The sequence below is a fragment of the Xylocopa sonorina genome, chromosome 4 (assembly GCF_050948175.1).
Source record: "Xylocopa sonorina isolate GNS202 chromosome 4, iyXylSono1_principal, whole genome shotgun sequence".
In the NCBI taxonomy this organism is placed as follows: domain Eukaryota; kingdom Metazoa; phylum Arthropoda; class Insecta; order Hymenoptera; family Apidae; genus Xylocopa; species Xylocopa sonorina.
In genome coordinates this window covers 11021322-11035833 of record NC_135196.1, presented here as the reverse complement: position 1 = coordinate 11035833, position 14512 = coordinate 11021322, and the positions used below count along the sequence as shown (strand labels likewise).

The following is a 14512-nucleotide window of genomic DNA, read 5'->3' as shown; positions in this document are numbered from 1 at the left end:
TTAATGGGACCGTCATGGGTGGCATTAAATGTAGTTCTAGCGCATCCGCTGAATGTCCCCAATCGACGTACCGGAATATTTAAATGGAAGAATAATACGTATGAAATATAACTTTTGAGAATATCATTCTATTATTCCATTCCCCCTATGCTAAACTGTGGAAAGAAGGATTGGCGACGCTTGTTTCCTCTCAATCGTAGACCGCCATCTTGCCAATATACATAGAAAATGGCATCGCGCCGCGTCGATAGTATTTTAGCGACGGAAACCGAGGAAAAACCGATTGGATCCCCTGCGGTCGCATTAATTTATTAGTTATACTGGCAGCCACACCGAAAGGATCATCAATTAACCGCGTCGGGAAACAATGATCGCCTTGATACTCCAAACAGATGCTCCAGATTCGTTTGCCAATGACGTCGCTCGACAATAGATAGATTTAACGATCGACGAACGCCAGGCGAAGGAACGAACTAATTTAATCCGCTCACTTGCGATGTTTCCGTCGCGGTTCAAATTTACGTTCCTCGGCTGTTGGAACCACTAATCGCTGGATATGTATTACCCCTCGTTGCTTGCTCCGTCGCATCGTACTTAGTCTGAGGGAGCATATAATTTCCACACTTGGTGTCTCCAAAAATATTAAAATTATCTTGCAAGTAATTACACTTGGAGTGTTTTAATAGTAGTCAAAGTGTTACAGTAATTCTTCAGAGCTGTTAGTGATAATTCAGAGAAGATTTCTACCCTTCTTTAATTACGTTTTACCCTCGAGAAGCGATACGTTTTACACTCGAAAAATGGCAAAACGTGCGGAATACCGTGTGTTCCATGCTTAACAGTCCCACGAGCGAGCGAAATGTGAAGTATTGGCCAAATATTCATTGTCATGGCGCGGTAACGTTGTCCAGCGCAAGGGTAGTTGAATTACCCTCTGCGAACCCGCGGGTATCAGGCCGCTGCACGACTTGCGAATTCCTATTACTATCCGCTTAATCGTTGCGGTTATCAGTTTGAAACTTGGGGCAACCAAGTCACTGGCTCTTCAGCTTTGCGAATGCAACCAGGAAACTTAAGCACCGTCGATAACGGCTGAAACCCTTAACGACATTCCGCTTGTTTGCGACGTGAACGCGAGCGCTGGTTAACGATCCGCGATGCGTGAGCCTCCACGAACAAATTTTATCCCTGCACGTTTCTAAAATCAAGTCGAATCGCAAGATTTTTCAAAGCCTCGAACTCGATGGAAAATTTGTCTCTCAAACCTCGCATCGTTTGCGTTGAAGAAATTTTCAGTCTTTACGTATTTTATATTCGCAATGACGAGGTATGGATAGGATATATGTCATATTCGAAAAAGTCAGTCGAGATTTATTAAGCGTAACAACGGAAATTGACGTTTTTAATCGGAAATTCAATCGCTCGTTTTATATCAGCGTTACGTGTCGGTCGTGTCGGGACGGTACACCTTTCGCGAAACGAACGCGACGTTCGGGGGTCTGAATGAGATGTAAAGACATGTGACTGTGATTAATAATTGATTTTCGTTTGAAGGCACTTCGATGGCGTATTGCCGCCCCCGGCGCCTTCAAACGGCGGAGGAGGCTGCCTCAATGAAGACGACAGCGAAACGATATTATAAAATGCCCTGTGACGCTAAAGGAATATTGAAGAAGAACCCGGGAGAATAATTTGCGACAACGCCGTTTTATGAGAAGAGTGCAAATTGCAGAACACATCGTATCACCATGGCGGAAGGTAAGTAGCGAATATTAGCTTTTAGCGTCGTCTTAAGTTCATTCGATGACTGCTTCCTTGAAAGAATGATTTTTAAAGAAGAAGAGAGGAATTAAATATTAAATGCTTTCTAAAGAGTTCGAGATACTCCAGTGGTAATTAAAGCGAACTATGTTTTATTTTCTATACAGTGACCTATATTTAAACGAAGAAGAGCACAGTTAAAGGAACGATAATCAGAAAATGCAATATTACACGAAATGCTTGAACTATCTTTAAGTGAATATTAATCGATTCCGACTAAATTGATTGCACCGCGGGGAAGCGAGCAAAGGATAGCCGGAATCAATTTCGTTCCACATTTTATACAAAATCCACCACCGAGGGCGGCCATGATACACATCAAACGATACCAGAATGAATATTCAAATGACCAAAGGCATTCGAGTATTCAATATCCCTTAGGAACACCGTCGAAAAGGGCCCTTGAATATTCAAGAACGAAAAAGGGAACCAAACAGCTGGGAAAAACGAAAAGAGAAAGGAACCTTGGGCGTCTTGGGCTTTTCGAACAAGCCCGGCTGATCCACCCCTTTAATCGACTCGCTGTAAAGTCGCGTCGAACGTACCCCGTTAACGAGTCGATTCAACCGTGTCGCCGCGGGAACTGATTTCGATCTCGGCTGGTTTAATAATTATTCAGTTTGCCAAGTCAATATCGCGGTTCCGTGGAACACAACCGGATACACGTTTCTCCGCGCACACGCATCGATTTTCCGCTGTCCCCCGGTGACAGTACGGGTCGGGAAAGATGGGATGCGCAGCCTGAAAACTAGACCACGGCTGAAGGCAAGAACTATAATTGATGGTGTCCTGTTTTGACAGAATCACATTATTCCCGGCTACTTACCGGATGCAGCTACGTGACCGGCCGTGGTTCCCAGCGCTTCGATTGTAATTAATATTTGTTTGAAATTTCCATCATTATTCAACCCTCATCCTATCCAACCCTCTCCTCCTCTCCATTTAGTTTCTTGGCTTTTTTTTTCTGGCAATTTTTTTGTTTCCATTTTAGATCGTTCTTTTTTCTTAGAAATATTTCGCTGCCCTCTGATGTCTCTGTCAGTGCTTTGGAACTCTCTCGTTTGCGATTCATTTCAAGGGAATTTATGGAAATACAGATTGATCGAATAATTGTGTTTCGAAGAGTAACCGTTGCCCCGAGTGAAGAAAGTGTACGTGAAAATATTGTTCAAGAGCAATATGGTGTTTTCGATGCTGGAAGAGAAACGGTATCTTCGTTTAATAGAAAGACGAACGATGTTTACCTCTGGCTTTTAAAACCATCAACCGCAAACCTGCGACCGGCGGTTTCCAATCCGGTAAAGGAACAGGTCGACGCAAAAACGTGAAAGAGTAAGTTGAAACGGCATATTTCATTCCACTGTGTCGCGCGCGTATCGCTTTTTATCGACTCGTGCAATCGATTTCGCGTTACAATCGAATCAAACGTGTAGCCGCTGCTATTTACGAGATATCGCACGCGAACCGTCTCGATCGAAAGGCACGTTGCGAACGAATCGTTGCGAATTTTCGTTCCTCGATCGACAGGCACGGGAGAAGAAACGATTAGAAACTGGAGACTTTGATCCGTCACACGCGATTGACATAGATTAACGAAGACCGCCAACCGACGAGAGCAATCGGGACGAGGTCGTCGCGGCGAACGGACCTCGGAATTGATCTCGTTTTTTTTTTTTCTGGAAGATCGTCCCGCAATCGTCGACTTCCCTCGAGTATCGAGAACGTAGGTACGTGCGACGTCTGACGCTCGTCGGATGATTTTTATAGCTGCTGAGAGACAAACGGGGCCGCGGCGGCGAAAGCTTAGGATTTAAGCTCTGGATCGAAGGGGTTGGAGTGGATAAGCTAGGCTAAACTTGAAGTTCATCCGGAACGACGTAAAATATATATATATATACGCAGAAGGATTTGTTATTAGTTTTTTCCTTATCGAAGAAGGTAACGTTATGGCATTTTAATTCAACCAGGAAGAATTCTAACGCGAGTGTTAATTCATAAAATCATTTTCATAGCGTAGAATCTTCCATATTCGTACGATTTATATACATTTCTATCTCAGCACATGCTTCGTACAATTTTATCACTGAGATCGAGATACATTATTGTAATTATTACACGATAACATGAAGCAACCTTAGGTAATTAATTTTAGAAATGTATTGTTATCATTGTATACGCAGGCGAAATGCGAGTACTCCCTTCTCCGTCTTGAAACGGAATACGGCACGAATACTATTTAGTAGGAGTAAATTTCAAGGGGTAGCTTGAGGGGGTGGTGTGGCGCGTGAGAGTTATTGTTCTTTTAAACTTTAATACATCAAGCCCCGTTTTAATGAAAGTGTAACGCGCATTTGTTAAAAATAAGAAAGAAACAGGCGGAACGTTCCTTGAATAACTACGCGATTGTTTAGCTAGAAAGTGCCGCTTTTAATTATGATCGTACTTCAGAGCGTTGCGCTACTTCGCAGGCTGATAGCGCGTTCAAGGGATACTCTGGGAGAATTAAACGTACTGTTACGTATGTGAAAAAGTAATCACGAATGATCTCCCGTGGAATTGAATTTAAACGCGATTACGCCCGCTGCGAAAATGATGGCGAATTATGGAAACGACTCGTAAAAAATGGACCAGACCAGCGGATTTAAACACAGAATTCTATGCGTTCAGATTCCAGCTGCAAACATATTACAAAATTCATGGTAAACCTATTAACGTTGCCTCCTTTACACTCGACCGATTTCCGATCGATTGCATTTTTCATAATGTTGACGCGTTATTCGCTCGAGAGCGTGTTATATCCCGAGAACTGGGGAAACCTATCGATCTCATGGTTACCATTCATTAGAGGGGATTACTCCAACTGCGGATTACCGTTTTTGAGCAATTAACCGCACCGCTGTTATCAGCCTGTTATCCATTGTATTACATTAACGATATTGTAATAAATATCCGACAGCGATGTAAACGAATTAATTTAGTAAATCGGAACACGGAGTGATACGTAGCGAAATAAGTTGTTACGTCACAGTGATCATTCGACGATACTTACAGTTAACCGGTCAATTTAGGTTAGTTTAATTCGACGGTAATGCTCAATGAAAATAGTTACGCGGAAATTATGGTCATTGATTTCGTACGAGCGAAATTATATTTGTTTAACGATTGAAACATCTCTCATTTGCCCTGGATAATTGAACAATCGTTCGGTTACATATTTGGAAGTTTGGCATACCTGCTGATTTAGCGCTGCTAAATGTTAATTGCACAGAATTATTTTGCAACTAATGGCTTAACAATATCTCTGTTTAATGCGATTTACGTTAGAGCAGCTCTCGAGCATTCCAACGCTTTCAAGATTCTCTAGACTTTCAGTATCTATCCCGACATTAGACTTTAAAGACCCTCGTTAAAGATTTGTCCAATCCTCCTTCAACTTTCAACGACTCTAAATATTAAATCGCGCGCGAAGCGACTCGAACGATGATTCTCAGCATTCAGGCTGAAGGATCGAACACTCCGCGAGCGCATTATCTTAATAGCCGTCTCAGAGCAACAAAGCGTTCGGGCACTAAAAATTCGGATGACAGAGCTTCTGGAACAGCAGAACCGCGTGCTCAATCGGTTGTGCACGGGGCATCTCGTGCAGAACAATAAGGAAGCTCCGAATCCTTCCCTACGCAGTCGTTGTATATCGAAATAGGAACGAACGAACGGGTGACTTGGTCCCGTGGCCTACCTTGAAAACAAATCCGTCATCAATTCTCAATAAAACCCGGGGCAGGGTCTGAACCTTCCCTCTCGAGCCAAAATTCCCTGCCCTCGCCATTATCTCTGCCCTTTCAAAACCCTTTCGAGAGGGCTCCCACGAATTTATTCCCGAACGTTCTCATACACACACCTCCACACTTACTCGTTTTCCATATCGTCACCGTCAATTAAAACCAACGTTTGCCACGTTTCTCTGCCTCTACAATATTCGAACGTTATATCATCATTCTGAAGAACGCTATAAACGGGGAACCGCGAAATGTGGCGAGCGTTCGATCCTAGCCAATCTCTCGAACCTTAACCAGTTCCCAACGCAAAGTACACACGTGTAAGAGAGAATAAAATCTTTTACGAGCTTTAAGTAGCTCCGCCCGTGAACGGGACAGCGGCAGCCTCTACACCATGGTTAACCCTCGTGTGGCCTTGAACAGGCACTTGATCTCTTCACGGTATAGCGCAAATAAGGCAGGTAGAGATCCAGCCGGAAATCAGGATGCGCTCCACCCGTTGCACGGTATCCCACCTAGTTATCTGCACGCTCGTTTAGCATGCAACCAACGGCGTGTCAACGAGGTGCCCCGTAGTAACAAACAGCGAGGCTCCTGATACCAGGCTGTCCGTGGATCCGTTGGGGATCAGCTTTCGCGTGGCTTTATCGACGCGAGATAGACAGCCGGATAAGAGAAGATTGGAAAGAGTCGAACGTGGACCAGAGTATCCGGCAGTGATCGGAATTCCTGCTCGATACACACACCCGACGGCTCTGGGCTCTTGGTCCACCGTTGGGTACGTGGCTGGCCGAGGGGCCCCGGGTAACGGGGGAAAAGAAGAATGAAAGGGTCCAGAGAAGAAAGAGGTGAGCCGAGGAACGAACGTGACGGTGGCTGAAGACATTGGTGCACACTGGAGACCCACGGTTACGTGTATGCGGCTAGAAGATAAAGGAGCGTACAGAAGAGGGTTGCCGCGGGGGCAAAGGGGGACGAGTTTCTGCTGAGAACCCCCAGGGACGATCGAGGTCCTCGTCGGGCCCACGTCTCCGGTATAAACCGTTCACGCTGGGGAATACCGTCAGATATTGCGCTGTTCAACAGATCCCCCTTCGTGTGCTCTCCGTTTCGACTCGAAATCCTTACGAACCGGCGATTTTCAGCGAATCCCATTCTCTCTACACCTAGGAGTATCATAACCGCAAGCTTCTCGCGAGTCCTGTAGGACATAACATCCGATCATCGAAAGTTGTGCACACGTACATGCATACCAAAATCGAAGACTTCGAAATACCATTTAAAATTTTTAAATTTCGCGATGAGCGTAGCATCAATATACGTCCATAGATAGAGCAGACGAAGAGGCGCGAGCGTTCAATGGTACCACCCGTAACGTTAACAACGACACTGGTAGCCTCCTCAACCTTTCGCGCCGTGCTCCCCAGCCTCTCTCGCTCCATTTCACGGTACGGGAACAGGACGCAGGAAAGAGAAAGAGAAGCACACGAGCAGGCGGTTGCCGTGTGACTGAACGTCGTTCGCGGCGTGGGACGCGCGGGGCAGGAGAGTTGCGACGGCGGGAGAAGCGAGCCGCGTGGTGGGGATAGATCGTGTCCAAGCCAGGAACGAGCGGCTGAAGCGGGAGGGGAGGGGACGGTCGGGGAAGATCGGAGCGGCGAGGCGGTCGGGGAAGATCGGAGCGAAGTGGCGGACCGAGCCGTCAGTCAGCCGTGGTTCGTCGCAGGGGTGAGATCGTAACGAGGAATGACGTCGTCGCACGATCCGATATTCGCGCGACAACGGTGACACGGTAGGAAAAGACTGCACGCGGTTCCCCTTCAGGTAAAGGTTACGCGTAACGATCGTGGATTCAGTCTCGTGGCAACTGATCGTGGATCATTCCCGTTTCGCTCGTACGAGAGGCGTGTTTCCCAGGCTGTGCAACTGTGCGGTGCTATCCCCGTTTCTCCATCTTCCGCATTCCTCTCTTCGATTGGAGTATATCTGTCTCTCTCTCCGTCTTGTTCTCTCTCTCTCTCTCTCTCTCTTTCTCTGCCTGTGCACGACGAGAGCGTATATCGACGGATCCACGACCACGGAGATTATTGCGGCTGGACCAGTATCTGTTCGCTTGGAGAGCCAAAGGAGCGGTAGCTGAAATCGTAAGTGAAATCTATTAATATGCACGGACGCGTGCACGTACATTATCGTGGTCAATTCTCGCGTGCTGTCAAGCCACGGTTTTCCTCCACACGTACTCTCCTTTCGATATTGAGACGCGCGTCCGGGTATGCCTCGCCTTGGGGTAACCTCGTGCGATCAACACCGCGTAACACACGAGATACACGTACCTCGCGTATCCATTGTACGCGTGCATGTACGCGTTTGAAATATGTTGGCGCGGCGGTCTCGTCGCGATCATTTCACGACGATACGGGAACGTGTCTTGACAGCTTCGCAGCGCGGACGCTGTTTCACGGTGCATCCTGGTGGCGGGGCTGGCGTGTTTCTGCCCACGTGCAGTCGTGTCTTATTCCCAACCTATCCACATTCCCGTCCACGGTTCCGAGAACCTTCGACTTTTAACTCTGTCACAAGGTGATTTCCTCGCTCGTCTAGATAAAGCGTCGCGAAACACGCGACAGTGTCTCTTTAATGGGCTCGCGGTTAAGCTTGTTTACATTTTTTTTTTCCTTCCCCCCTTTTCGTCGTGCCCGTCTACGATAGAGGATAGACACGTTTATACCATTGTACTTAAAGTCGTGTCCGAGCAGATAACGCGTCTCGATTCTAGGTTTACATTCGTTTCTATCTGAGAACGCGGCTGTGTTCGACCGCCATATTTGACATTTAAATGGCAATCGAACGCCGCGGCGCGGCGCGGACAGCGCGATCTCGATCGCGTCGTTCGATATCGCGCTGTTACGATTATCGATATAACAGTAAATGGCGCCGAGCGGTAAAACACACGTCCATTGTCAATCGAATCTCGCCGATAGTGTCGCGACGCGCTTTTTTCACCTTCGTTACGGTGACAGTTGTTACGTGTTTCTACGCGAGATCTCGCGACGGCACGGCATTACAGACCTGATATACACGGCTCTGTTATCTTAACAAGTGAGTCGAACGAGCCGGTTTTCTGCGCATCTCGCGTCCTCGCTGGATGAACCACGCCGGCATGAACTTCAACGGCAGTCCGTGACCCCGGGTGTTTCCTGTTACGAGGAAGGCCCTTGCATGGCTGGGTTCGTTGGCACTACCTTTTTATACGTGGTAATGATTATTGCGTAACTCGCTGTCATTGGGAAAATTTCGAAACGGCAGGCGCGCGCCGTAGTTATTTGTGTTTTTCCATCGAGGTTAATCGTCCTTTGTTTCGCCGATTTGGTGCGTTCGAAATATGAAAAGCTCGTGTTACACATTGTTGTTATTTCTGTTCTTATTTCTTTTGTTTTTTTTTTTTTACCTTCAAATCGAACAGATTGCGAAGTAATTGAATTTTAATGTTATTAACGATTAATTTTAGATTCAGAAAGGTGATGTTAACTGAAGAGATCAAGTATTTAGGATTGAAGGTTGTAGGAATGGTTAGTTTATTGTTTAGAGATTCAAATGTAGATTCAGTGTTTCTTATTTTGAATTTTCGAATAGAATCTCGCTTGGTACAAACAGTTGCTGAAATATTCATCTATTGTTAGAAAGTTCTCCTCGTGCCGATTACGAAACCGCCGACATAACCTCCATATTAATTTTGGAGGCCAACGTTACGCTTATTCTTGCTTCGTTACTCAGAGTAAAGCGAGCGTAAAATAAGGATGCAAAATCTGAATATTGAATTTTAATAGTGATAATTACGTCTGAATCTCTATTAGCGAAACATCGCAGAAGAATCGAAGTTCGATTGAACCGTTATTGACTTTCTCATGAGAAATCACTGAATTATTTAAAATTCTTTCCTGCTAAACTCGCTGAGACGAAGTTCAGCGAAAGAAAAAATGTTATTCTCGTGAAAATTTTCAAACCTTATCATCGAGAACGAAGTTTCACGATTCTAGTCTAATCGCATACCACTTGGTCCCTTTATATCACCCTCCAATCTACAAATCGAAGCTTTCCTCTGCCTTATTACATTTTCCCAAGCTGCAGCTGCAGCCAGTTTTCCTACGTTTAACGATGACGAGCAAAATGTAGGTATTTCAAATATAAATACGACCAACTTTTAGGAGTAAGTGCAACTAGGTGCTGCGGATGAAATAAAATAGTGCGACAAATAATATTAGATAGCAAAAATAACGAGACATTCTTAGTTCTCTATGGAAATTACACATTCAGAATAGCGTAGAATGATATTCAATTATTTTTACATCATGGATCGTGTTTACGGTGTCCATTCAACCGTAGTATTTGTAGTTATAATCCAATAAATTTGGGTATAACTAAAGGGTGTCCAGTTTTCGAAAGTTGCGGCGCAGCCAATAATATGACATAATGACCAGCAAAACGTGTTATATCATATTGTATACCGATCGTAAATATTCGCAGACCGTGCTCGCAGTAAGGACCCGTGAACGTTACCGGAGTGTGCAAATTAATGGCAACTCGGTAACTGCCAGCGATACTCGTCACGTGCACATAAATTCTGGGATCATAAGCGCGAATCGTTAACTGAAAAAGTTATCGATAACTTGACATTAAAAAAAATGCATGCATAATTCATCGAACGTATCGATATAAGTTAATCAGCTTCTACAACAAGCTAACAAGAATTTACGCGACACGTGACTGTACAAGGAAAAGAACTCGAGGACAAACAATTTGTCAAGGCCCAAAATTATTCCACGGACATTTTATCGCTAACTTCGACTCTGACTCAAACGAACGGATGAAAAAAGAATCCATCGAACCGTAAAGACATTTGTCTTTCGAGAACCTTTCGAAACCATCCGCCTACGACGTCTCGTTGATACCGAGCGGTCCCGGTTTGAAAGCCCGTGGAGCGCGCGAACCGTTGCGCGTAAAAACGAATCCTCCGTGGAAAGAGAACTCGGTCACGTAGCGGGCAGGTAGGCAAGAGAGCGGAGGCATCGCGGTTGCAAAGGTCGGCAGGTTATTACCTGGGCTAAGAGTGGTGTTCAGGCGTTTTCATACGGGCAAACGGCGCGGTAGTGCACGCGTTTCCCCAGAGCCGCCGACTAGCGACAGTTTTCCGCGTGTTCGAAGGTGGTGGGTTGCCAAGCCGACGACGAACGGACGGACTGTTCGAGAGAGAGAGAGCGGTATCCAGGCCGGATGGAAAGGTTTTTCAGGTTGCTTTGTTTGAAAATTAAAAAAAAGGGAGAAGGGTCGGGGCGGCGGACGGAAAGACGGGAGGATAATAGCTGAGAGGGTCGGCGCGGAGAGTCGGCTTAAATTTGATTCACTTCTCTAACGGTGTCCTCTCCCGCGCACGCCCGCCTCTTATTCTCTCTTTATCATAGGAGCACCGAGAGCGGCGGAAGCGGCGCAGAGGAAGACCGCAGAATGCAATTTCCTCGGGGCACGGAGTAGATGTTCCAGCGATCCCGCGCCGCCCCCGTTGCCCAGCCAATGCGTCGCGGACAATTCTTTCCGGAAATCTGACCGTTCTCCCTCCATCTTTTAGCCGCGACACAATGTCTCGGGGCATACTTGGCTCCGCTGCCCTTAACGCTCGGTAATTTTCATAATTCTTGCGTAGACACCGGGTTTAACGATCGGTCCGCGAGGGACGGCGAGCGGCCAGCCGGGGGTTGGTAATTGAATTACGTTCGGAGGATTCGTTTCATTTTCAACTGCGGGAACTGCGATACCGTAAGTCGCGGAGACGTTGGCGGGTTTACGGGTGGGTCGCCGTGTTCCATAAAAATTATATACCTCGGCTCGTTTCTTCTCTTTCCTTCCTACCTTTCTTTTTACGGTTCAATCTGTTTCGTCGATTTGGATTTTAATTCTCGACGTAACTTCGGTTACCGCGTTTCAGTTCGCCGCAAATTTTATCGCTCTTCCATTTGGTACAGGACGATACTGTTTTAGAAAATTTATGGCTTCGAATAATTTTCATTGCGGAGTTTATTTTATGCCACGTCGTTGTTGCAGCGAATGGGCGATACGTTGGATTGGATTCGCTGCATGGAAGAGACGTATCACTGCCAAAATCGATATCGCTGAATGTGATTATTCATATCTTAAATTGTCAGCGTTGACCTTAACCCGGATGGAGTATCGAATGCTTCGTGTAGACACTTTCGAAAAGAATCGCGTCTCGTTTTATGGAAGTTTGACAGCGGCAGACGATAGTTGAAATGTATTGCTCTTACGCAAGACAGAGATTTTTAAGTGTTCGTCTATTCGAATCCACCGAAACGTAACGATGTATACTTGTTTAAGGGGTTGAAGTAGCAAAAGTCCAAGGGAAAGGGAGCGTAATTTATTTCGCGCACAAAATAGAGCTTTCGAGCGAAGTTGTGTATCTGTAAGGCCCCTCAATATCCTCTCCCCGGAAGTTGAATCGGTTGGAACGTCGCTCGAACGTGACGATAATGCGAATCTTCAGTTTTTCTTCAAGTTTCTTCGCCGCGTGCAATAACCCTGAGTAGAATTTAGGACGAGCATGCAAAAAGATTCGTTCTTCTCAAGCTTCCTTTTTGCATACGAAAAATTAAACTGAGAATTATAAATTACAATTAAACAAATTTTAGTTAGATTTAAAATTTAAGACAAAGATTGGCTGTTAGAATTGTTTCTAATTTTTTCTTCCAAGAACTGCAATCTGTGCCTGGTGTTTTCACGATTTAAAACGGGATCTGTAACCTTCCTTGTCCAGAGAAGCCAGTATCGCGAACGCAATTTCACTTAACAACGGTGTTAAACGTTCCATCGAATTGTAACCAAGCGAACAGCAGCTAGAAAATCGAGTCCCTTTTCCTGGCGGCCTTTAAAAAGCATCGATAATACAGGACGACGGTCGTTTCCATTTCGTTCTTTGAAACCGTAGAATTGCTTGGAACGATACGCCTTGAATATCGAATCCTCGCAGAACCGTAGACGTCCAGGGGAAAGAATTAGCTGCGAATAAAACCTGGTGCTTTCCAATGAAACTCGGATCGTGTCCTCTTGTAACGAACGCTACGGAAAACCTTTCACCCTCGCAATTCTTAGCGTTAAATCTAAAATGTTAGATAGCGTTGTTACTTCAATAATTGTTCTCTCATTAGTATCAATATGGCTGCAATTTTTTAGGAAAAGCACATAGAATCTTCCAGTTCGCGTACAATAGAATTCTACTTGCAGCAATTCGCGTCTCGAATGCTTGAAGAATAGTTAATGGAGGCTCGATATGAATCGCCCACTCCATTAAATACATTAGCAAATATTTGTTTTATTTTAAATTATAAATGTACCGTGGCAGAGAATGTTAATGAATATTTATGAACGCGATCGTTTCTAATAAGAGATACTCATTCGAACGTGACAACTGGCGTGCAAGGTGCGTATTCGACGGGTGCATTCAGGGAAGTGTATAACGTCGACGAAAATTTATGGTCCACGGTGTGGAGGATAATCTGGAAAAGAAAAATTGGGATCAGTATTACATCAGAAGTGCAATTTCCTCGGGGAACACGGTTACCGTTCCAAGGAATCGTAACTGCCCGGGACGACTGATGCCTGTTTCTATACTCTTTGAGAAGCTTGATTGTACAAGTTTTTTCCTTTCTTTCTTTCCTCCTTTTTTTTTTTCACGCGATTCAAATATAAATTGTGAAACTCTGGTACATTTCTTTTTTATGGTACCCGAGGGAGAAAGTAGTACGCTCGGGATAAAGCTATCAAAGGAAAACGAATGATCGCATTTTTAACGCAACGCGTAATTTACGTAACACTTTCTCGGCATACCTTCAATTTCTTTCAGCCCACTCGAGTTCCTGTGATTATTTTCAAGAAGTTTTTACACGCTCGCAGTTTCACGCCACATACTGATCTATCGACAGTATCGAAAAACAGGTTCATTAAAATAGTTCGAGCAGATATTACAGATATAAGCAAGTCCTCCATCGCAGTATCCGCGGGTTAATTATTTCCACAGATCCTCAACGGTATTTACATTCGATCAACCCGTCGAATACCGCGAACCCTCGATATCAATCGCATGAAAAATAATTTTTCGCGGAACGCGCACGCGTTTCCTTAGCAAATCTCTCATAGAGAAGGAAATCAGGTCGAGTTACACGCTGAATGCAATTTTCCCAGTACGCCGTGTAACCATTCCGACGCGTATCGATCCCTGTTTCTTTTCATTCGAAAATATGACTGGCTCGAGCACCCTTCGAGCACTGTAAGGATGACGCGGGTTGCGTGAACGCGGCCGCTGGGAGCCCACGAAAAGCCGAACGACCGCGCCCGATAGTTGCCGCATCTTCATTATCAGAAGTACCCTGGTCCCCCAGTTTTGGTTGGCTCGACGAGCGAGTTTAGCCGTCCGCGGTGGCCAGCAGAGGTGTAATCGGAGGGGAAAACTACGGTGGACTAACTAGGTTCAACGTTGCACGTAAAACCATAACCATCAAAATCTAATCAGAGAGACGAACGGTGTTCGTTGGACGTTAGTTACGGCATCATTGATATACAAACGATGGTTCCGCATCGGTGTCTTAGTTGTTCTCGTTTACCTCACCGAACCGTAATTAAACGTTGATGGCACCCTAGCCCCGTTTTATGGAAATGCGTAATTTCCCGCGAAGGGGAAATGAAACAGGCAAACGACTCGGTTTAGTTCCACCCGGAGTTGGTAGTTGAAAAATGTTTCATCTCTGCCTCTATCCAGTCTGGCATTTTCGAGAGTACATTGGATCGCTTGGAAATTAAAGAGATGATAAATTCATTTCCACCGCGATGATACCTTCGTTCTATTACGGAAA

The 14512-nt window shown here is 45.3% G+C and overlaps 1 protein-coding gene across 1 annotated transcript in view; it reads right to left on the bottom strand.

Annotated features, from left to right (window-relative positions):
• Window positions 1-13392, bottom strand: part of Gcn2 (eukaryotic translation initiation factor 2 alpha kinase Gcn2) — a 215173-nt gene extending 201781 nt beyond the window's left edge. The window contains exon 1 of the mRNA XM_076894144.1: window positions 13389-13392. The gene's annotated coding sequence lies outside the window, so the exon portion shown is untranslated. The remainder of the gene's footprint in view (window positions 1-13388) is intronic.
• Between the last annotated feature and the right edge of the window lie 1120 nt (window positions 13393-14512).